Genomic DNA, 23,743 nt, shown 5'->3' on the forward strand with positions numbered 1-23,743 from the left:
TATTTTGAGAAGCAGATTATCAGGCAAAGAGAGAAGGTGTGGTATGCATGGGCTAAACTCTAAATACAGACTGAGGCTGTGTCCTGCTGTCCTGCTTGCCTCCTCCAGCAAGGGATGTGCTGTTGGATCACACACTGCAACCAGTCAGTTCTGCTGCAAACCAGCTTAACAGGAAAGTGAATTCCTGTCCCGCAGACAACACGCTCCCAGCTAATTTTGCACTTGTTCATGTGATGGGCATTTATTCTTCATTGTCTTAAAAAGGTATTTATTTTTAAACCTCTGTGGTCTCTGGTGCCGTACAGTCTTGGTGCATATGTTCTTATGAAACTGCTGTCACCAGGAAACACTGTCTCTATGTGCCTTTGCATTTTACACATTGGAAGCCAAGGCCTGGGGAAAAGACAAGGTCATTGGGTAATTCAGGCTGGAATGCAGATCCCAGTCTGAACCCTTCTCACTCCTGTTTATGCCCAGCATCTCTCCTGTGCACGCTGCTGTGAGCAGCCCGGCTCTGCCTTCTGGATAACCACCCCAGAGGTGCCGGGGGGCTGCTCCTGGAGGGTCCAAGGAGTTTTCCTTTGCTCTGGGATGTCCAAGCCCCCTTCCCTCAGCCCAGCAGGCTGGTGGCTGTCTTCAGTGCCATCTCGGGCCTTGTCTGCACATGGGAAACCTGTGTCTTTCTTGTCCTTCAGCTCTATTTCAGCCACTAACGGCAGAAGGGACAACTGGTTTCCTACAAGGGGCATTGTGAAGGTGTGCTCCAAGCTGCACCGTGGCTGCTGCAGTTCTGCCACTGCCTGCGGTAGCGAGCCCTGTGCTCACTAGAGCCTTGCTTGCCTTTATTTTTGGTCTTTCCTAAAAATATATATAGCTTTAGGGCATATGATACCTCCAACACTGTAAATCTAGATAGGCAGCCTTTCATTTTTGCTTTTGATTTTTTTCATTTGTCCCACTGTATATCTTCTTGGAGAAACATCTATTCTTCCTGCTCTTGTGAAAGGCACATGTGAAGTGGTGTTTGTCACAAAGGTTTTTCCTTGCTACTGCTGCATAATTAGTGTCACTGAGGGTAAATATATATGCAAAATAGATCCCCTTTCAACGTGGGAAACTCAGTGTGTTCCTGCCCAGCTGTGCTTACCAAGCAGAGGAGTTTACTGGCTTTTCCCCACTCTCCCTCTGTTGCTGCAGTGAGTGCGGCAAGGCAGTCACTGGCCCTCACCCACAGCAGGAGGAGGGAGAGCAGGGGCTGCACTGCTGGGTTTTCCAGGGGTGCTGTGGAGCCCAGGAAGGTAATGGTGCTGATGGCCAGGTAGGTAACCGGGAGCCCCTGTCACAGCTCCCTTCCTCCTCCCTGTCCTCAGCCCTTGAAGGTGTGGTCCATGCCCATTCCCAGTGCCTCCTGGCCCTAAGGAAGTTTTCATTTGTGGCTGCTGGACTCAAGACTGTGGGCGGCTCCTGCTTTACAGTACAATGTTTTTGTAACGTTGTTATGCTGGCTTTCTTAGTAAATGCATTTTCTTTAGTCACTTTTGCCTGCTAGTTTGCCCTGTGTTTCTGAGTCCATTGGATCAATTCCAGCCAACCATGAAAAGAAGGTATTTGTTTCCAAGACATTAAACTGGAGGCAGAGCCCAGGAAGGCGACTAGCTGAGGGGAGGAAGGATAGCCCGCTGATGCCCTAGGAGAGCTGGTGGCCTGAGCACAGCTCCAGTTAGAAGCCAGAGGAAGAATCCATGATGGGGAGGAAGAGGGAGAGGCTTTGAACACCCCGACCGCAGAAAGTGCCTCCTTGGTGCTCATATGGTCTTCAGGCACTGGAAAGTCCAACCGCAAGATACAAATTCATAGGAAACAAGGTCTCATTAATTCCGCTGCCCACAACTTGCTTATGGTTCCACCAGTGCTTCCAAGAGTTTGGTTTGGTCAAAGGGCTATTGGAAACTGGATGGATGCCTTCCCTGAGTCACCCTGCCTTTCCACCTCCCCAAGGTGGAGGTGCTCCACAGGCCAGGGCGCTGGTAGAGGAAGAGATGTTCAGCTGTCAAGCATCATCCAACCTGCATCTAGTGTGCTCGAGCACTGAAATCCACCTTTATCTTCATGTTTTTGCCAGAGATTTTGCTAACTAGAAAAATGTGGCATTATAAGAAGGCTGTACCAGCTTGTTATTCATATCCTCTCCCTGGTGAGAAAGAGCCAGAGAGCATGTTTTAAACGTAGCCCATGGTCAGACGGTGCGGTGAGTGCTGGAAGCCTGGGATGGTCTGGCAGGAAAATAATTTCCCCTCTTAAAACCACTGAACAGCTCTTGTTCCTCCACACTCCACCTGGTTAGGTTGGCTGTGCAGCCTGGGCATGGAGATGTGGCCGGATACATTCCCAATGCCTCCCAGCATCCCTGGGTCAGCTCTTGCTGCACCTTTGCCACTGGAGGTGAGGGATGGACTCTGCTCTGCTTTTGGCTGCCAGAGAAGAGGGGATGGGGCAGGAGATCCAAAGGGATGTCCTTTCCTTTTCCCTTGCTGGCAGCTTTACAGCCTGTTTGTGATGCAGAGGAAACGGTGAGGATGTTCGTGTTTTGGAGGGAGGGTTTGCGTTCACAATGGGAGCAGAGGCAGCAGAGATGGCGAGGGGAGAGGACCAGGGGTGCTGCCTGGGGTCAGTGCTGCCTTGGGGCTGGCCTGCTGTTGTGGGGTTTGCTGCCAATCCATCACGCTGCTCCGAGGGACGTGATGGGAGATGGTAACGCAGTGCTTGGAGAGGCTGTGAGGAACAACCCCTGGTTTAAAGGAAAAATAGTCTTTTGAAAGCATCGCTAGGGAAAAATTACCTGAATCCTTGGCAGATGCCATTCAGTTACATGCAGCAGCTCAGATCTTGTGGAGCTTAAAGCACTACCAAGCCTTTTCCTCCTGCCTGTGTAATGCTGCACCTCCGCCTCCCATCTTCCCTCCCTGGATCACAACATCCCTGTGACACAGAGTTTTCCAAATGGGATACGTTTCTCTCAAATTGCCCTCAAATGTTCCTACCAAGAAACTGGGATACTCTTTTTGCCTCTGGCCCTGCACAGCCACCAGCAGCATGGTGAGCTCAGCAGGGTTGTGGGTACAGCCTGGCTTGGTCCCCATAAACACAGTGTCTTCCCCAAAGACGGGTTAGTGCTGGGGAGGTGCTACTGACACCCTTCCTAGTGCTGCCCAAGCCATCCTCTCTGGCTGGCCTCCAAGCTGTGGTTTGGGTGCTGTGCCCAGCTGAAATGGACAGCTCAGTGGCCAGCTGCAGCCCAGAAAGGTCACATCTGGAAAGAGCATTTGAGCTGCTCCTGGGGATGAACCCACGTGAATCCTGTGGCTGAGCCAGCTTTTCCCTGCTTGCGGGAGGGGTCCCTGTGCTTCCTGGGGCTGGGAGGGTTTGGGAGGCAGGCAGGCAGGGGTGACTGGAGTGAATCCACAGAGCTTGGAGGAACTCAAGTGAAATGCCAACCACATTCTTTGCTTCTGCCCCTCATCCTTTCCTCCTGGCTCTATAAATAGGCTCCTTCTTAGATGGGAGGGGAAGGCAGCACTTCAATATCAACTCTAGTCCATTAAAAACAGAATATGGAGCAGTTTGCCTCCTCTGAGTCCACCTGTCAGTGTTTGCAGTTTTACTATCATATTTTCCAGCATCTTCCCGGTGTTTTCTCTGCTCTGTTGCTGTACACAGAAGCAGAGGAAACTTGACTGTGCAGAGGAAAAAGTGAAACAGTCTTTCTCAGATGTTCTCAAAAACAGCCTGAAAGAGCTTTACACATTGATCCCACGCCATTTTAGTCACCAGAGGTCTTATTTACAACTGAAGTGTGCTTAAAATAACCAACAATGCAGAAGCACTGCAGACCTTCTGCAAGTACAGATCACCTGGCTGCCTGAAGAAATGGTCTCTACAGAAAATTGTAAGTTCCAAAGAATATTGGTTTTGTTTGGGGGTGGTTTGTTGTTGTTTGGGTTTTTTTAACCTGAATGTTGTCTTTAGGAGGAGATGGTGCTGTTTAAAAATGCTAAATGAGTGTAACAGCCCTAGCAGCCTCTGCGTGTCTCCTGGCCTCATTCTGTGATGTTCATTAATATTTGAACCCTTTGGTGCATTAATCCTTTACAGCAAAGCTGTTAGCCTGGGAAGGCTGCAGCTATCTGAAAACCCCTGGGATAGTCTGAGAGTTCACACAGAGGGATTTTAGGGGTTGATTTGTTTCTCTTTGCAGATGGGTTTGAGTGGAGGGGGATGAGAGGGATGCACAGAAGGCAGCAGTGTGGTGGTTCTGATAGGGTGTTGTGTAGCTGCCTGCCCTTGCCAGGCTCTTGCACAGCTCTCCTGACACCTCTACAGCCTGCACATGGAGTTCTTGTTTGCTTCCCTTGTTCAAGGGCAAAAACTAAACTGGCTTTGCCAGAGAGGACTGATGAGATGGGTTCTGATAGCCACAGCAGCGGTGCAGCAGGGAGGATTGATTGAAGCAGTGATAATAATTCTCCAAAGTATTCAAGCTATTAACAAATTGTAGGAGTTGCCATCCTGCAGTGTGCTGGGGTCCAGCCAAAACCTTCTTGTGTCCGGTGAGCTGCTGGCAGGAACCCTGCTCGGTGATGGCACAGAACATATGTGGTAGAGGATCACCCAGGGGTGGGCAGGGACACTGCTCTTCTGCCTCAGCCACATCTGCTTGCCCCAAACCCCCCCAGTGGGGAGGGTGACACAGGAATTTTTAGGAACAGTTTTGCTCCAGCTGGAGGAAACAGAAAAGGTCAGAAGGCAAATGGACAAAGGAATATAACATCTCTCTCAAAAAACAAGGTAAGAAGGTGAGGTGATTGCAACATGTTTGTAATCAGCTGTCACACTGAAAGGAGGCTCTGAGTTCATCTGGAGTACAGAGCAGCAGAATTACATGCGAGTGTTTAATTTCATTAGGCAAATTAGCATGTAATATGTGCGGGAAGTGGTAAAATTTATTTCCATAGAAGTCCCACTTCTTAAAATGCATTTTTTTGTTTGCCATTGTACACAGTGTGTTGGTTTAAGAGAAGTATTTAAGTCAAAGAAAACACGACCCAGAAGGTTCAGTGTGCCATTTGATAAACAATGGGCTGCAAGCTGTCAAAAAAAAACCCTAAAGTGGCAAATCTGGCACATGCTGAATCCATTCCTTTCTGTGCAGGAAGAAAAATAACAATCTATTTCACATCCAGCCGAACTCTTTCACAATCTGCATTGCTCAAAGCTGGAGTCATGGCCAGCAGCAGCAGGGATGTCCGTCTGTTGTGGCACTCTTTGCAAGCAAAGGTAAGTCTTGGTATGCTTCCAAGCTCCCAATGACCCTGTGGTTGATACAGTGAGTTAGAAGCAGTGTTGCCTGCATCTTGATACAGGATTAACTAGCTTTCCCTGCCAAATAGCAGTGGGCAGCATCTGGAACACAATGAATGGTTTTTCAATTTGGGCCAGGTCTGTTCATGGTGGTGGTTTGGCTAATTTTGCCTCAGGAGGCTAAAATGAGTTGTTTTACAGCATTACCGATTACTGACTCAAGGTGGTGATGCAAACAGTGCAAAGTTTGGATCTCATCTCAACATCTTTGTGTTGGCTGACCAGTTAATCTTAAAATAGCAATTATCTAATGGGGAAAATCCCACAGATCTAGACAAGTGGATTATAAAAATAGCCACCATCATTGGTAAGAGTCCCAGAGTAATTTTTGAACCATGCTGTGGCTAAGGGCCATGGACATGTACCAGTTATCAAAAACAGGAGCAAAAGGCTGGCAAGAATTCAGCTTTCATCTGCCTGGCATCAGTAAATACCGGCAGGTCAGCAGAAGATGTATTTATAGTTGTAACCACATGAAGCAAGAAAGCCTTATACTTGCCCTGTATTTTTCCATGAAAGAGGTGAAGTAATTCAGGGTTTGTGAATAGAGCACTGTTCTTGGACCTTCTTTTTTGACTGTGATTCCCTTTATATAACAGTCTTCTGTTCCTCCTGTGGATATGTTGGTTTTTTTTTTTGTCAGGAAAGTTATTTTTGGAATGATGGTTTATAACTGATGTTAAAGCCTGCAGTAAGGCTTTTATATGTATTGTGTGACACTTGTTTTATGTAATTGCCACCAAAATTCAGGACACTTGCTTTCAATTTTCTTTCCGTGTTTACATCTGCTTTTGTTTCCTTCCCATTATTAAATTGTTTCAAACACGTTGTCGGAAATCAAGGATTCCATTCAAAGTCCAAAACTGCAATAATATCTGTTCCATTTGTTCAAAAGTTGTAAGTTAATTGTTACATTTTGTCATCTACTTAGGCTTTTTCTATTCTGAGGGGGAAAGCTAGTGAGCTGTTTTAACATACTTATGTCCACTCAGAAAGATAAAGTTATGAATGAACGTATATTTAGCACCTATTCTGCTTCCCCTTAAACTCAAGAGGAGAGGGGTAGAGTAGGGAAAGAATCCTTTCTATTCAGTTTATGGAAACCTAAATCTGGCCTTCCTACAAATAAAGATCAGCAATCCCAGTCATAAAACTACTTATGTACTGAAACAGCTGAAATTTTACCAGGTAGTGACATCATAGCATGAGGCTGCATCATTCCTACATAAGAGTGCTTTGGCTATCTGCATTTTGAGATGCAGGAATCAAAATGCATCCTGGCAGAATGATGTGGAGACTGGAAACTTTTGCTGGGAAGGTGCTGCTGAACAGAGGCATGTTTTCTTTACATCATTTTGCTCTTTCTTGGGATAAAAAAGAAATAATAAGGCTAATTTTGATGAGGGAACAGATGCAAGATCTCCTTGCAAAGGTAGTTCTCTTTTTACTGTAAACCACACTAAGACTGGAATGCTTGCCAATATTATTATGCTCCTAAAATCTTGTTTAGGCATACAATCAGATTGGCCTTGCCTTTTGGAAGTATTGAGCATGCAGGTTTTCAAATTAATATGGGCTTCAGAAGCCTTAAAAATCTTTTCAATTCTAAGCTTCTGTTTAAATGCATTAAGTTCTGAGCCTGGAAATTAAATGCAAGGAAGACTCCACCTTACTCCTATTCAGAGGGATGCTTCTTTTGAACAAATTCAGGTTCCATAACCCACATTTGAATAAGCCCTGGAAGCTTGTGGTGTCAGTGACTCATCCCTGGGGGTGAAGAGTGCTGGGGCTCGTATTAGTCTTCTTTAAGGGATATTTTTACCCTTATTTTGTTTCTCAACTCAAGAGCTTTTTTATGAATGAGATAATCTGTTATTTTAAAAACTACAACTAGGTACTTTTTAGATTGTTGATTTGATGCCATTTTTGGTACCCATTATGTCTTTCCTGTAACTCATTCCCAGATCTGAACAGATACTCTCCAACATGTGGTAATTTTGTCTCTGAATTGTATATAGATCATTACAAACTGCATCCCAGAGCAGGTGTCCATGGATGGGGATGACCATTTTCCATCTGTTTGTTTTCTACCCTGGCTTATTTGTCACTACTAAATGATTGCTGCAGTGACAGAACTCCCCAAGTATGCATTACTGAATTTCTATTTCAGCTGGGAAGGAAGATGATAGCCCTTTGGCATGCACACAGCCAAGGGAAGACAAATATGAGTAAAGTGGGGTTTTCAGTTCCCACATCTCTGTGAGACTGGGTTTTTAGAATAACCTTGTAAGGCTTAGTAATGGCTCAGCTGCAAAGCCAGCGAGGCCAGAAGGGAACTAAGTGGGAAGAGAGGTGGAACTGGGGTGCCCAGGAGAGCTCTGCAGGTGCCACCATGCCCAGGGACCAGACAGGGGATGGGCATAGTAGCTGCCTTCTGTGCTGCCAAGGTCCATTCCCGCCAGTGATCCATGCTTCAAAGAGAAGCTAGCTCCGTGCCTGCACCGGGGAAAGGCAGGGATTGTGAGCCGCATTCAAAGTCCAGGTGAAGGCAGTGAGCATGAGCTCAGACCAGTCAAGTTCAGCTCAGTGTGTTTATTAAGCTATACTGATGAGGGAAAATTTTATTACCAAACACTACTTTTTTCTTGGTTACCAGTACTGAGTCAGTTAATAGCATAAGCTGAACTTACAAAGTTTATTTTTATCCTCTTGCTCAATTCCATTTAACTATAAATGTTCCACAGTCTTAAATAAATCCCATCATAAACTGAAGTTCTGCTATAAAAGCATGGCATTATTAGGGGTTCATCCTGATCCCTTGTCCGTAAAAGCATTTGGTACTCCCAGAGTGTAGGTAAGAAAGAAGAAAGTTACCAAAATACGTACCTGATTTAATGACCAAACCGTTCAATTAATGGTTTGACATGTTACTGAGATGATCTTTAAGGTCTTTTCCAACCCAAACCGTTCTATGATGGGGCTACAGGTTACAACAAGTCTAGGCAGGCCACTTGCCTGGCTGACAAAGCACTGCAGAAGCTGTGGCTCAGTGCAGCATTAGGGCCAGGAGATGAAGGAGCACAGTGACTGAAGCCAGGCTGCTCTTAATTTTAGTTTCCTGACTGTGCAGCCTGGAATGATGAGGGCTGGGAGGTTTCCCACTGACAGCTACAGGCTCCCAGTGGAAACTGCAAAGCAGCTAAGAGAAGCCTGAACTCTCTCCCATATCCCAGCACACCTCTGGTGCTTAGAGTGATGGTGCTGGTGTAGCAGAGTGATGGGAGCTGGTTGCCTCTGACACCCATCTATAACTCCCAGAGGTATTTCTGCTTCCAGAAGTGTGCTTTTAATAAAACTTAAATGTTTAGAAACTGCAGCATAAAGGTTGATCTCTGTGCAGCAGCCTTCTCTATGATGCTCTTCCATCCTAAGTGTGAAAGCTGATAGGGCATCAGGAGGGCTCTGGAGCTGGGAATGGGCACTGGGAGCAGCCATCTCATGCTGGTGTCCAGCACCTCTGCGAGGAGAGCAGGGAAATGAGGGAGCTGTGTGCTCTGGCATACCGTGTGTTGGAAATGAACAGCTGAAGGGAAAAATCACTGTAAAAGAAGGTGTTTGCACAAAACACCTAGAAGCCTTTCAGGCATTTTTTTGAGGTGGGTACAGGAAGGTATTGGGGAAAAAAAAAAACTGTGGGTTGGAAATGTATTTCCAACTATTTTTAAAGTAAACAAAATCCTTCTGAAGTTGTGGGCTTGTTGCATAAATTGTGCATTTGACAGAGTAAGTGGTGGGATGTTATGGTAATTACTAATGTCCCTTGAATATTTGGTTAACCACTGTATATAATCCCACATGCAGTAGCCTTTCCAGGGAGAATTTATATCTACCCTTTGGGCAGGATTAACTGTTACTCTCTTGTTTTAGTAACTTTTCAATTATTTGATTCTAACACACGGAGTTTTCCATTTTGGGAGGAAAAAATAAAAGGTGTCCTTTTGACACCTGACTTTAAAAAACAAGTTCCATCTTGTACCTGCGTGTGCTGAGCTGCGAGGTGACTGCCTGGGCACTGGGCAGGAGGGGTGGGAAAGCTGTCCCAGCTGAAGACCCTTGCTGTGTTGCAGAAGTGGATTTGACTTCTTTCTTGCCTAGACCCAGACACACAGAAAACGCATTAGAGCAGTGCTGAACCCTGTGTTTCAGGTCAGATTCTTGCAGGGATATTAATGCTTGAGAAGGTACCCAGCCCTAACCTGCTTCTCCTGATGGCATCTGAAACATACCAATCCTGTCCCAGCAGTTTTGCTTCTGCTGGTTATTTTAACCTCACCTTCCTGCTCAGTTCTTTCCTAGGAAAATTCCCCTTGGTTCAGCACCAGGCTGTGTAGGCTCAAGGCAGAAAGGTGATCTGCTCTCCCTAAGCTCAGTTTTCCTCTGTGGGGAATGACATGTCCTTGGGCTACCACCCTTGCTTTGCAACTTTGAAATATTGCTTGAAGATGCCAGCATATGCTCTTAGGTGATTGCCTAGATCAGAGTTTTCCTTTGGTGCATTAAAATACAAAGATCTGTGCTTCCAGAAGAGTTTCTAGTCTGAATCAGCTTGCCTAGACTGGATGTCTAATAGTATCAATACATCTCTGCTTAGCTTTACAGCATGTATCCAGTGCTTGTTATTCATTTTCAGCTCATTTATTGCCTGGTGGGGATGCTCATCTTATTCCTCATTACTGAGGCCATACATGTCTTGCAGTATTCCAGCCAGAGCTACCCGATGGTGTGGCTTATGTGGATGGATGCTGAGCACTCTTCCTGCACTGCCTCACTCATCTTCTTCTGCTGCTATTTCTTCCCCCATTTTCTCTCCTGATGACAATTTATCTCATAAACACACTCAGGCATCACCAGCACAGCTCCTCACTGCTGCTCTGGTACCAGAGGAGGAAACAGGCTGTGTAATTGCTGTCTTTGATGATACCTTGTTTTGCAAGACATTAACTCCAAATAGAATAACACACTACAGCCACATCGCAAAGAAATCCTTATAAGCAAGTTAAAGTAAGATCTTAGCTCATTGGAATACAATTTGAAGCTTAGGAAAACGTCAGCCATAAGCCTTTGCACTCTTCTGTATACAATAAGTCCAGGTCTAGTTTCCAAAAACAACTTTAAATACAAATGGAATACATATTTCACTAGGGATAGGCCTTTTTATAATCTGCAGAAGTTACAAGGGCAAACTTTAACAAGCTCTCAAATGTGGAAATCATGACAATAGCTCTGGTGCATTTTTGGGTGTAGAAACAGGTTAGCAGTATGGTGTGAGGCATTTTGGTATTTAGATATCTGCAAGAGAAATTCAGTAGCCCAAATATTTTAAAATGTGTATAATTTCTTGTTTTAATTTCCATCTTCGTATGTTCACGTGAAGGCTTTGAGCTTTGGCTCTTTATATTGGTCCAAGAATCAGTCAGCTAAAATGATACATATGCTAATCACGCTCTGCAGAGTTAACTGGGCATAGGAATAGTATCATTCCTAATTGGTGCAAGTAAATATTTATCAAATGCCAGAAACAAATATTGCTAAATCCACTCATTTTCATACCACTTGGAAAAAGAAATGGCCTTCCCTTTGGTAAACTGGCGGTGCCCAGAAATCTGCTTTAAGGGAAATTCTCTTATTGGAGATGGCACAAGCTTCCTGGACAGATTGCTTGATAATCCAAATTTAATCAAGGCTAACAGCTGAGTGTTTCTGGCAGAAGAGGGGATGGAGAGCAGGGGCCAGACCACAGGCAGCAGCTCTGGGGTCTGGGCACTGTCTCTGGCTGGGGACCGTGGTGGCCATCATCTGAGCAGGGCAGATGGGGGAAGGTGTTTAGCTCCTCCTCAGCCTTTCCATATGTGCAGGAACCTGTCCTGTTGCCCCAGCCATCTCCTCTGGCAGCCCTGCCTGCATGTGCCCAGGAGATGGGTTAAGATCCCTTGCAGTGTGACATAATTTCTTGAGAAGCTAAAGCAAACAACAGGGCATTACTTTGTTTGCATTGTAAGCAGGCTGGCGAGAATGAGTTTGGTGAGGGATTTAAAAGACAAGATGTGGTAAACTGAGCGGAATTAGCAAAACATTTCCTTATGGAGAGGTGGTGCATAGGAAAGGTATAAAAAAATCGGTCTGGCTGAGCCTGAAAGGAGCACCAGGGATGTGTATGTTAGAGATGGTATTAGAGTCTGATGAGACCAGGGCTGGGTTTTCAAAGGAGGAGAATAGAGTAGATCTGCAGATGGTAAAAATGTTTATACCTAGGCCAGAGAGACCTAGGATGGTTCCCACTGGCTTGCTGCAAGAAACCCAAATCTGATGAAGGAGCATAAGGAGCTACGGTTTTGAGGGATCCCAGAATTGGTCAACTTCAAAGCAACATTTTAAGCCAGTGAGGTGGGGTGGCTGTGTGCCAGAGTGACAGAAGGGACACCATCCATGACCAGGTCAGCCTAGACTTCTTAGAGTTGTAGAGAAAGAAATATTGGAGCCTAGATGTATTCTGGGAGGACAAAGGGATAAGGAAATGAAGGAACTGAAAGTTATCCAGCTTTGAGTGCTTGATTGGAGGAAGAGGTGGGGAGGCTGCTGACATGGGCAAAGCAGGAGGAAGGGAGTTAGGAGGAACATGAGGATCCATTCGTTGCACATGAGTGCTCTGCACAGCTCAGCATTGCCTTCCTGCTCTCACTCGAAAGGCTGGAGACAATTTCTCTCCACTACTGCGTGTGTCAGCTGAGTGGACTTTGGTTTCTGCCTGTCAGCCTTTAGCCTTTCATCAGCTCCAACTCCAGTCATAAAGTTTAAAATCTGTTATGGCTCTCATTCAGCACAACCCCATGACACTCTTTCTATGTATTTCTAACTTTTTCTAATTTTACTTTCATAAAAATAACAAGTTCACAGTGAATGCTGGAGTTCAGGTACATGTACAAGGGAGCTGTTCTCAACTAAGATGCACACAAAACCCAGCTGTGAAGGTGCTATATCATTTAGAGTAGACATCCACACTCTTTAATGGGAGACAATCCCCTACACACCCAGACACCATACTCACAGCTCTGTGTTAGACTGCACTGGGTTCTTAAAAGTTATGATTACTCAACAGAAAATAGCACAACAGTTTCTAAGTAGCTCTGGATTTTGGGTTGGGTATGGGAAGCTCATTTACATTTAAATACCCTTAAGCCCCAGAAAGACTTTGAATTCTTCATTATCTTTGGAAAATAGTTTGTGTTTCTTTTCTATGTCTCAAATGTTATTCTCTTATTCACAGCTGGCTCTTGTGGTTTCACTGCAAGGCTTCTCATTCACAAGCTGATCCTTTGCATGTTGCTGCTTCTTTCCTAAGCTTACCTCCTGTTGCAGAAGTCCACCTATTCTTCCAATCATTTGTCAGGCATTTCTGAAAACTCTTTCACTGAGCTATGGTATGTGAAAAACATCACAGATTTTCCTAAACCTTTCCAAGACCACCTTATCTCCACCACCTTTTCCTGTTTTGGTGCTGCTCGTTGTAGCCTGTGGAGTAGCAGTCTGCAATTATGTAGTTATGGGTGGAGTGTTTACCATGGTGGGTTATTTGTGATATGTTTGGATTTGCCAGGATGGTTCTGTGTTAACTTTTTTTTTTTTCACAGCTGACCTTTAAAGTCCAAAGGCCATATTTATGAATGACTCAGCCTACTCTCAGTGTGGCTGAAGATTACAGTATGCCAACAAAAGCCAAAGCATAGCTCTCCCATGTAACGTTTTGAGAAAGTAGTATTTGCCCCTGGCATTCACCAAGGGACCTTTCCCTTTGTGTGCAGGAGGAAAATAGGGCAGGCTACAATAAAAGGCATTGTCGGTCCCAGCATGCAAAGAATGATGATCCAAGAACTGAAATAATAGAGAAGTGTCGCGAGGGAATTTAGTTCACAAACATGTCAGGATAGCCTTAGGCTTACTCAAGTTTTGATTCAAGCTTCTCATTCTTCTAAAATTCTTTCCAGGCCAAAATGGATTAAATAGTTGCAAATCTTCCATCATTCAGCTTTTCCCTGGGATCAGTGTTTGAGGATGGTCTTGCTGTGTTGCCATTTCAGCCGCCGGTTCCTCAATGACAGTAAACCCCGGGGAATCACAGGGTATGTACTCCTGTGCTATGATTAGGATCTGTCTCCTCAAATTCCATCCTCGAGGTCTCTGCAGGAGGGGGCTTTTTGCTTTGTGTCCTGGTGAGTATCTGTCACAATAGACAGCAAGTATGACCAAGTATCGCACCCAACATGTACATAGCAGGTTATAAGCTACTGTTTCTATGGATCTGGTTTCCAGACCAGAATATTGCCTGACAGCTGTGCTTACAAATCATTGCAAACAGGAGAAGAAAACTGGTATTATTCTAACATACCTAGAGATATGCTGCCAGAAAAAAATGTTCAATGGTGTAGTTTTTCTTCTCTTGCTAGTCCTATTGGGATGTTGCCCAGCTGAACTGACAACAAAGTGATAGTGGTAGCAGTAGTAGTAGTAGTAGTAATAATAATAATAATAATACCCCCACATAGATATTGTTAGTTTTTCCCCCTAAACCTCTTTTTTAAAAATAGTCTCTTTAAAAGATCAGACTATATCTCTTTTTCCCCCCTCTTTATCCCTACTAAAAGCTCCTAGGAGGTAATGCTAGGCAAGAATCTGTGGTAGCAGCTAAATGTAAAAACTGTGTAATTTATGTGCCGTGGCCCAATCAAATATAATTACAAACCATGTTCACAGCGCAGCAAATTACAGAGCGCTTCACCAGTGTGGGAGATGGCGCATTGCCTATTGTGATAGATGATCCCACACCTAGAATTGACTGGCAGCTTTTATAAGATAGCAAGGCATCCCTTTTGTGCCTGGTTGATGAAGGACAGATGGTCTTTTTCACCTTTAAGGAAGATTCACATCAGGCTTTATTTGTGGTAGTCTATGTGCATATGAATTATTTGTATCAAAAGAAGAACATATATGTCATTTGTTGGCGAACTATACTGCATCTAGATGAAGAGAAATGTTTAACTATTTCTTGCATCAACAGTAGTACCAGCTGTTCAATAACTTCTCTTTCTTTGATGACAGTGATCATTTTCAGCAGCTCTAAGGTGCCCTTCTGTTTCTCTGGCCCTGTAAATTCATTTATACCTGCCTTTAAGGCCTCTCTGCCCTTCCAGAGCAGTGCAGCAGGGGCTGAGGATAAATGAGAATCCAAGTGCTATTAAAGAGACAGGGGGAAAAAAAGAGCATAACACAAGTTAATACTCTTCAATTTTCATAGTATTCTTTTTAACCTTCCTCCTCCTTAGAAGTTCATGTGTAAATTGGAAGGTTATGGATGACTCAAGTGGAATGATGGATTCTGTCTTACCCTTTCTTTTCTCCCTTAGCCTATTTGTTCATTGGTGAATATAGATGGAGGCTGTTCAGCTTATCTTGTGGCTTGATTAAGATAATCTAACTATTTTGTGCAAGCAGAAGGTGATTTATACAGCACAATATTTGGGCATTGTGGTCTTGAGCTTTCAGGCTAAGTGGGATGCTATTTTACCTATGTCTTTTGGAGGCCTTGCTCTTGGATCCACGGGTTCTTAATGGGTTTTCCCAATTTAATTCATAATAAAGTGATAATCATGATGATAAAATAAGAGGCCTGAGCTTTTAGTGGCTTTTTTCTTCACTATACTTTGCACGGCTTCACTAATTGCATTATATTCAGACCTGAATTATTAAAGGCTTCTGAAAAAAACACATATTTTGGTCAAGGACAATTAGGAGTTGTTCCTGGAAACTGTTTGCACTGCTCAAGGTCTGCTGTCCATTAGTTACTTTTCTTTATGCTGCACCAAAAATGTGCCAGTAACATTAAAGAGATTAGGAAGCTTTCTGATAAATTTTTGCTATATTGTCCCTTACAAGGGAAGTAAAATCTGTTCTTTCCTCTTAGAACCCAGGCCTGCTTCAGTTCACAAAGGATGGATGGATGAACACTGTATTGACAAAATACATTGAAGATAGGGTTTCATTTCCCATGGCTGGAGAGGATGTGGGGAAGTTTATTGTGAGTAAAAGAAACAAGTGGCTGAAGAACCAGTAGCAGGAGGCAATAATTAATGGAAAATGCCATGTGCAGGGCAGGGTGGGCAGAAAAATTCAGTGGGAGGTGGAAGAGGGAGAGGGGAGATGCTACCTGGAAGTGTCTTGTGAAAATCCCTGTGTGGCACCGGGGCTGGTGGCCATTGTGGAGCATCCATGAGGCATTGGGAGGATCACTCACTGGTGGAGCCAGGTGCCAGCAAGTGTTCGGGGTGGTGTGTTAAGAAAAATACCTGAGTTCCAGCAACAGCAGGAGGCCTGACTGTAATGAGCTTAATGAATGTGACACAAGGGATGTTTCAGGTAGAAGGAGAAATGTGTCATTTCTTGTGTGTGTAATTAGGACACTTGGCAGCTGGGTAAGCTTTAATTGCCATTCAAAGCTCCCAGTCTTGCCAAAGAATGAAGAGAGTGAAGAGAGCTATTGATTTCCATCTGGGCAAACAATTTACTTCTTAGTGCTCATCAGCCTGATGTGTATCTTCATTCCCTGTCACTGCTGTGTGCAAGCTAAAGCTGCTTTCATCGGCAGATTTCAGGTGGGGGCTCAGTTGAATATGTGGCTAGAATTGCAAGGCATTAATAGTAGAAACTGCCTCATTTACCACACTGGCAGTGCACAGTGTGCTCAGAGTCTTGGAAAATCTCCACATTTCTAGATCTTTATATAGAGCGTCTCTCTGCTGTACAGTCCAGTTGCTTCCCAAAAATAAAATGGGCACAGAAGGATCCTTCTTCTTCCTCTACTCAATGGGAGCAAGGCAATGTTTGTTTTATATGATGCATGTTTGTCTATAAATGTGGCGTTACTGAGCAGAGAAGTGGATTTTGCATTTCACTTTGAAGACACAGATGTCCATAATCAATATGATCTCTTTTGGGGGCAGCTTCCAAATTTCGTGGGCTAAATGCCACATTTTTGCCCTGTTGTTGGCAGTTTCATTGTTTCAGAGGCATACAGCTAGTGCAGGTCATGATTTTGAAACGGAGGCAAAATGATAAAACTTATATGTAGACACAAAGTGTAGCAATTTAATTAGAAAAAAAAAGTTAAGTGGTATCTTGGGGGAAAAGGTTAAGAAGAGAGAAAGAGGAGGTAAAATTACCTATGCAAAGCTATAAAAAACCAGACTTGCTGCAATTTGCAATATGCAAAAGCATCATTAGGCAGAAACAGGTTTTTATACAACTAATTAATCTCACATTGTGCACGTAATGGGGATCGATGTGCCCATGCAGCATAGACATGTCTGTATGGTTTTGTGAATTGGAAAAAAAAAAAAAAGGTTGGAATAATGATTTCCCTTCTGTTAAGGAATGGCTAATTAGCCAAATGGTAATATTCAGCAGATGCATGTAGGAAATTCCATCATATAGATCCCCAGGGGCACTGGGCACTACACAGTATAAAATAATCAATAGTCAATTGTAAAAATTTTTAGATGTACCCAGTTCTGACAAAATTATTTGTACACAAAATGGGAAGAAATATAAATGCACAAAGGGTTGGTTTTTGTTTTGCTCATGTTTTGGCATGGAGTGATTTCACTAGAATGACTCTGTGCTCACAGCAGTGACAGGGTGGAATTGGCCTTCAGTTATACATTAAGTGGGGCAAAGTTAAGTGATAGCCTGTAAACTAAAACGAAAGCAGTACCTGACTAATGTCTAAAAAGTATTAATCTAAAAATAATATTGTCTAATGTGTTTTATATTTTAAAAGTGTTTTTTTCTGATTTACAGGGGAAGAAATGCCTAACATGGGTTAATATGGTTATTGACTAGTTGTATCTTGATTTCGTTTTTTTTGTTTAAGAAAGTTTTAACTTGATGTACTAAGACCAAAAAGAAAAAATAATCTTAGAAACAGTGATTTATTTCCTGTTGACTTCAATAACTAATCCTGTTAAAACAGCCTGTACTGGAAGGCAAGCCTTATGTGTGGATAAGATAGTAGAGATAAAAAAGGCAAGTTTTACATTCATACCTGCCAAATTTAAGAAAGGAAAATGATGCATTTTCTGTTGGTTGGGTAGATCTTGAATTCCATGTTGCGCTATTAAAGTATTTTTAAATCATGGTGTCACTGCTTCATTACTTTTGTATGTTGATATCTCCCTTTCTTATCAGGAGATGACAATATATGCAGCAAAAGTCATCTGGTACTTCAGACAGCTGTTAAAATATGACAGTTACTGATATATGCCCTTTGGTTTTCAGTGTTGGATTATACTCTTGTTTTATACACAGAGCAGTTCTCCTGTTTGTAACAAAACACTTCCCACATGACACTGTCTTGTCACCTTCACTGTTTCTGGAGAGATTGTGAGAAATGACTCATGGTGTGGTGTGCCCTACTTACAATACTTCAGATACTGCTATTTCCCAGGTGCTTCCCCAAGCTTTTCTCTTTCATATCTCGAAAGAAAAGTACCCATAGGTGGAAGTGACTGAAACCATTAGTTATCTTTAAAAAGACATCTTTCTCTTGTGAAAAATAAATAAGATAATGCTTTTCCTCCTGCTGTTAAAAAAAAAAAAAAAAGTTGTTTTATATTGCTTGTAACTGAAAGGCATAAAAAAGTACAGAATTCCATTCCTGTCATTAACGCATCTGTTAAAGTGAGCAGATAATTATACTTTAGATCTATCTATCCTCTGAAGCTATGGCCATAGCCATTAAATAATTGTATTTTATCTACATGCACAATAGAATTTCTTCCATCTCCACTTACTGTGCTCATTACCTTGTGGTGTTTCTTCTCTGATCCTGAATGGAATAAGAATATGAGCATTTTGAGGTGCTAGTTAATCTATATATATTTATAGCGGTAAGAAACAGAAGCGCCAAAATGCATGAAATATACTTTTCTGTTACTGCTTCCAGAGAAATCAAGGACAGCTATCTGCTTTCAGTGCTGATTTTATCTTTGCAGTTATACTGTGAAAGGCACCCTCTTCAATTGATTTCACAAACACATTTCAAATAGAACTGAATTTATGTGGTCAGAAAAGGTATTGGCAAGCATATTCACTATGTGAATGGACTTCTCCTAGCAATGTATCAAGACAATGTTCATTCCTTTCCAGTAACGTGGCTGCCAGTGTTTCTTTGTCTTCCTAAAACCAAAGCAGTTGGATTTTCACAAAATAATAAATTGCTATCAAATGTAGAATGACAGAGATTTTGAAATATCAACAGATCAGACAGAAGTATGAGCATCGGTGCAGAACAGCTGCAGGACATAACAAATAGTAATTTACAGCTCATCACAAGTCCTCAGGATTTTGGGGGGGGAGAAGAGAGGGGAAAGAAGAGTTGTACCCATCAGTTTCAAGACAGCAGAGGAAAAGGTGGACAAGATCTTTTACTGGTGTAACTAGGCATAGTTTCCTGGAGCTGAATAGAGCTGTGTGATTCCCATAGAACTAAATGGGAGGAGCTACTTTTTGGTAGAATTCCTGCTAATCAGGGGAAAGGATAGAAGGGTTTGTGTTATGTGTAGAAGGTTGCTGTTGTTTTTAACAGCAGTAATTCAGTTTGATCTACCTTTTTGCTCTTTGTGCTTGGAATATGCTGAAGTGGTAATCTTCATTTTGAATCATGCTGATCTCTGGAAGAATTTAGACCAACCCGGTGAAACCTGAGTCCTGGGCTTCAGTGCAACTGAAGCAGCAACTCCATGAAGGTCAACAAGGAGAACTGCAGAGATTTGCCAATGTACAAACTCTACATATGTACGCATGAAATAGGAACCAACAAACTAGTTTCACAGTCTACAAATAATATATTGGGCTGCACTAGGATGATCATGGCCAGTAAATGGTAAGTAATTATTATCTTCCTCTAATGGATACTGGTGAGACCATACCTGGCATATTGTGTTCAGCCTGTGGCTCCCGGCTCAAGAGAGACATTGAGAAATTGGACATTGGGCTGCAAAGGATGACCAAGGTGATTAGGGGTCTGAAGTACATGGCATGGAAGGGGGTTTAGGGAGCTAGGCTTGTTTGGTTTTGAAAAGAGAAGGCTAAGAAAGAGCTAATAACAACTTACGGGTACTTGAAAGGCAGTTACAAAATGGAGACAAATTCTTCTCATCAGGTGTTGAGGATAAATCAGTCAGAAGTTGCAGCTTGAGACGTTTGAAGTGGACATCAGGAACAGCTTTTGCACTACAAGGGTACATGATCCTAACAGCGGATACACAGGCTCTGGTCTTCTTATTGACGTTCAGAAAAGAGACATTGAATTCCCATAGAAGCTTCTCTCACCATTTCACTTCTCTCAGCGGTCTCTCACCATCAACAGTTAGGTGGCATCAAGGGTGCTTCATCTCCTGATGGTTTATCTGGCGAAGGCAGTGCCCTCTGTGCTGCCTCTGGTCCCCATTGTATGCGGTGGCACTACTTGTCAGTGAAATCGTGGGGAGTAGGAGTTCTGTCCCTTTCTAAACTGCACCTTAACTGCTCAATGTCTTCATTTGTTTTCAGCTGGTGCATTACAGGCATCCAGAAACCTTTCCGCTGAGTTCTAAGGAACGGCGCAAGTTCAAATAGAACAAACCGATCACCCACTGCCTCCTCAAGCCTTCCAACTGGTGTCACTCCCTGTATGCTACCTGTTTCCTGTGGAAGCGCCTACCCATTGTTCCCCTGTGGAGGGGCAAACAGCTTTTCTTTTGAAGAAAAAAAGATAATTTCACATCTGTTCAGTGAGGAATTGCCACCAGCCTTGGAAACATCAATACTGAAGTAAATCTGTGTATCTTTTCATGTTTTATAGCTTCTTAACTCTGACACTTAGGACACCACATTAAGATACTCAGTAAAAAAGCCTAGCACAAATCTTTCATAGCTTCATTTGTGATGTATTAATCTGTTTGTCTCTAGCACTAATCTTACTGCCAAGGAAGCTGGCAAAAGAGCTGCTTGCCCTTTGCTTGCATACAAGGGAAACCACAAAGTTGTTGACTCGTGTGCATACATAGACATACAGAGATATGCGTCTCTCCATAGTCTCTTTCTTGTGGATGTAAAAGCTAATTCCACTATAACAAGTTTTATATAAAGTTAACATCAAAAATGTATGAAGCATGTACAAATCAAGGCAACAGATGCCTAAGTGATAAGAAAAGCTGGGAATTCATTCTTAGGCAGCTGGGTCCTGGAAGAAATGGGAAATACAAACTAAGAAAGCAAGAAATGCTACAGACAAATGTCATTGCCTCTCACTGCTGAGCTTGCAAGGGCTTTTGAGGCAATGAAAGGCAAGGACAGCCTGCCATACCTGCGGGGGCTGCCAGCTGGTCAGCTGGCTCCATAGAAAAAGGGGAATGGAGACTTAGGATAAATATTAAAAAGCAACTCCTGTTACCCTGCAACAGGCTTGGGTTGTTTAGAAAATACTCACCTGCATCAAACCACATTTTCAAAGCTTTTTTTAGGGAATAAAAGTATAGTTTTGGTAAAAGACTTGAAGGGGAGAAAAAAAAACAGCACATGCATTATACCCTTTGTATCAATACAAACCAATTTAACAGCTATGATTTACCAAAGGCTTTATCCCACCCTTCCTTTAGGCAACCTTTTTTATGCTGCCTATGGGAGCACCTGCAGCACCTCACAGCAGCTGGTTTTAGATCCATGAGACCCACTGAACGATAGCTGTGTAAGTGCAAAAGGCATGAGCCATCCTCTCTTCTACTGCTGGAGCTGATGCTTTCTTGCCAAACTGATAAAATAGCATACTTTATTAAAAACGCTGACTGATAGAAGGAAAAGTCTTATTGTCTAATTTTCCCAGGGCAGCCACAAAAAGAACAGTTTACAAAGCACTTATCCTAGCCCTGTCTCCCCTTTCTCTCCTGCCTGGCATAGCATTTCTGGCATATTTCTGGGAACAATGTCCATCAGGGAAATAAATGGTGTCTTTCTATTCTTTACTGTAAGAGAGATGGCAGCTACTGTAGTTCAGCATAAATTTCCAGGCAGTACTAATATGCCTGGGAAAAAAATAACAATTTTCAGTCATGGTCATCTGAACCTGTGGTACCCAATCCATGCTCCTTTTACAATTCAACAGGTGCCTTTTCCCCTGTAGAGAAGGAAGGGCAGAAGTGGATGTAAGTCATGGTGAAGGTGAGGAGGTAGGAGCACATGAGGTAAATGGTAACAGTCCTGCAGCTCCCTCCCCAGTGATCTGTTTGCTCAGCCAAGTGAATCCAAACGTTGTTCTTGATTGTTCTAGTGCAACATATTGTAACAAAGCACGTGGGAAGACTACAAATGTGAGGAATGTCCTGCGCCTCTGCATGCTGTCCAGGCTCCTTGGTACCATGTCCCATGGCAACAATGCTGCCAAAGCTGGCTTTTAAAGAATCACCCTTTGACAGCTCGGTCTCCCAACAACTGCATAGCTGTCAGCTCATGGAAATTCCTCCTTCTCTGGAGGATGCAGAATGCTAGCTGAGAAAGCACCCTATCTATCATCCAGTAGAAGACAAAACAAATACTGTGTTCTCCTGAACTATATATAGGATTAATCTAACCCTAGCAAGACTCTATGAGATAGCTTGGGTCCCACTCAGGCAAGGGAAAATGCTGCTTCCCAAAAGGATTTCTCTACAAGCTGGCAGATGCACTCTTGATTTCTGCTATCCAGAAGAGGTTGGTCTCCTCTTCCATGAGTGATCTATTACCTAAAGGATAGATGGTGGGCAAAATCTGTTCAGCAGTGCAAAAACACACCAGAGTTTGTCCATGCAGTAGAGTGAAGTGCCTTGCTGCCTAATGTCTTTAACTCCTCTAAATGAGGAGCCCAAACACTTGATTATTTAGTATAAATACTAATTCACTGAATCACTGTGGAGTTTTGTATTACAGTAGTAGAGCAGAAATTGAAAACTTCTGTCAACTACCTGGGTGGAAAACTCTGAGTTGCTTTTTGTGTATCTAAAGCATTATTAAAGTAACTTTTTTCTTTTTTATGGCTGTAAGACCTGATCCTATATCTTTACTGAGAGACTGACCCATTGATGATAATGGGAGCATTTCCTCCAGAGCGGTGTTTGCTTCTATTAATAATGGCATTTGGCTATGCAGTAGTTGCATGTTTTTTCATTGAGCTGAAGAAATCACTTAAACCCATATTCTTTTAACAGGTGAAATTCAGTATATCCCCATCTTTCTGGTACAGATTCCCATTGCCATAGCAGGACGTACTGGTGATTGAATGGCTCAGTTGCTGTCTTGTCCTGGCTTTTCACTGTCTCAAGTTTCAAGTAGCATTTCATTAATAGCGTGAGACGTCCATTAAAGCTTCAGAGCCAGCAGTGGTGTTCCAGCACCTGCAAGTGATGGGAAGTGTGCTCAACCTTTGCAGCCAGATATTTCTCTAACTTCTTAAGAAGACCTGGTATAGAGGCCGCATGTTCTTCCCAGGCAGTCTTTTACTGTGCTCTTTATTGTTACACAGTTTTCCGTACTTCTGCTTGCTACAATTGAGGTCCCTTGCTTGCCCCCTTCCTTATGGAAATTACTCCCTTCATCTTTGTGGTGTTTTTTTACTTGGCTGCAGACTGTTCTCAAGTCATAGCTGTAAGATAAAAATAAAGAGAATCTTACCAATATGCTGTTACTGACTGTTAAATGCATGAAGTTCCACTCAGTGTATCGGTGACTTCCGTCATAACTTTTAAACCTTATCTCCAGTTTCAATGTCTATCCTTTTCTCCTGACAGTGAATGCGCTATTCACATATGCATCCTCAAGAGCATTTTGCAAAGCAATTTTCATCTCACTGTCACTGCCAGCAGATGACTCTGTGTAGTGTCAGTCACAAAACACCTGGATTTGCATCCTTTTCTGTATGAAGCATTTTATCCTTTCTATATACAGCTTTTTGTGATACTGCTGAAGTGTTCTGCAGTCCATTTTCTTTTACAGGCATAGTTTTCATTGCTCTTCATGAATTCCATAGCATGACACAGCTTTTTTTTTTTTGCTGGGGGGCAGCTGTGCCCTTTTACACGAGCCTTTCTAGCAGGACAAAATTACAGGAAAATACTGGCTGTAGAATCATAGAATCATAGAATGATTTGGGTTGGAAAGGACCGTAAGATCATCCAGTTCCAACTCCCCTGACATGGGCAGGGATGCC

The 23,743-nt window shown here is 43.1% G+C and overlaps 1 long non-coding RNA gene across 4 annotated transcripts; it reads left to right on the plus strand.

Annotated features, from left to right (window-relative positions):
- The first annotated feature begins 581 nt into the window (after positions 1 to 581).
- Positions 582 to 23,211, plus strand: LOC134157523 (uncharacterized). Of its 4 annotated transcripts, XR_009962356.1 has the most exons (5): positions 582 to 3,946; positions 5,210 to 5,334; positions 13,554 to 13,685; positions 15,434 to 19,408; positions 20,077 to 23,211. It is a non-coding gene; the product is annotated as an uncharacterized LOC134157523 (long non-coding RNA). The 4 variants fall into 4 exon arrangements; XR_009962357.1 differs by lacking the exons at positions 582 to 3,946; positions 5,210 to 5,334 and having other exon boundaries at positions 12,185 to 13,685; positions 15,434 to 15,547; positions 17,803 to 19,408; XR_009962354.1 differs by lacking the exons at positions 582 to 3,946; positions 5,210 to 5,334 and having other exon boundaries at positions 12,185 to 13,685.
- Positions 23,212 to 23,743: the final 532 nt, after the last annotated feature.

Source organism: Pezoporus occidentalis, unplaced genomic scaffold, assembly GCF_034315485.1.
Source record: "Pezoporus occidentalis ecotype Australia unplaced genomic scaffold, CSIRO_AGI_Poc_V1 ctg97, whole genome shotgun sequence".
Classification (NCBI taxonomy): domain Eukaryota; kingdom Metazoa; phylum Chordata; class Aves; order Psittaciformes; family Psittacidae; genus Pezoporus; species Pezoporus occidentalis.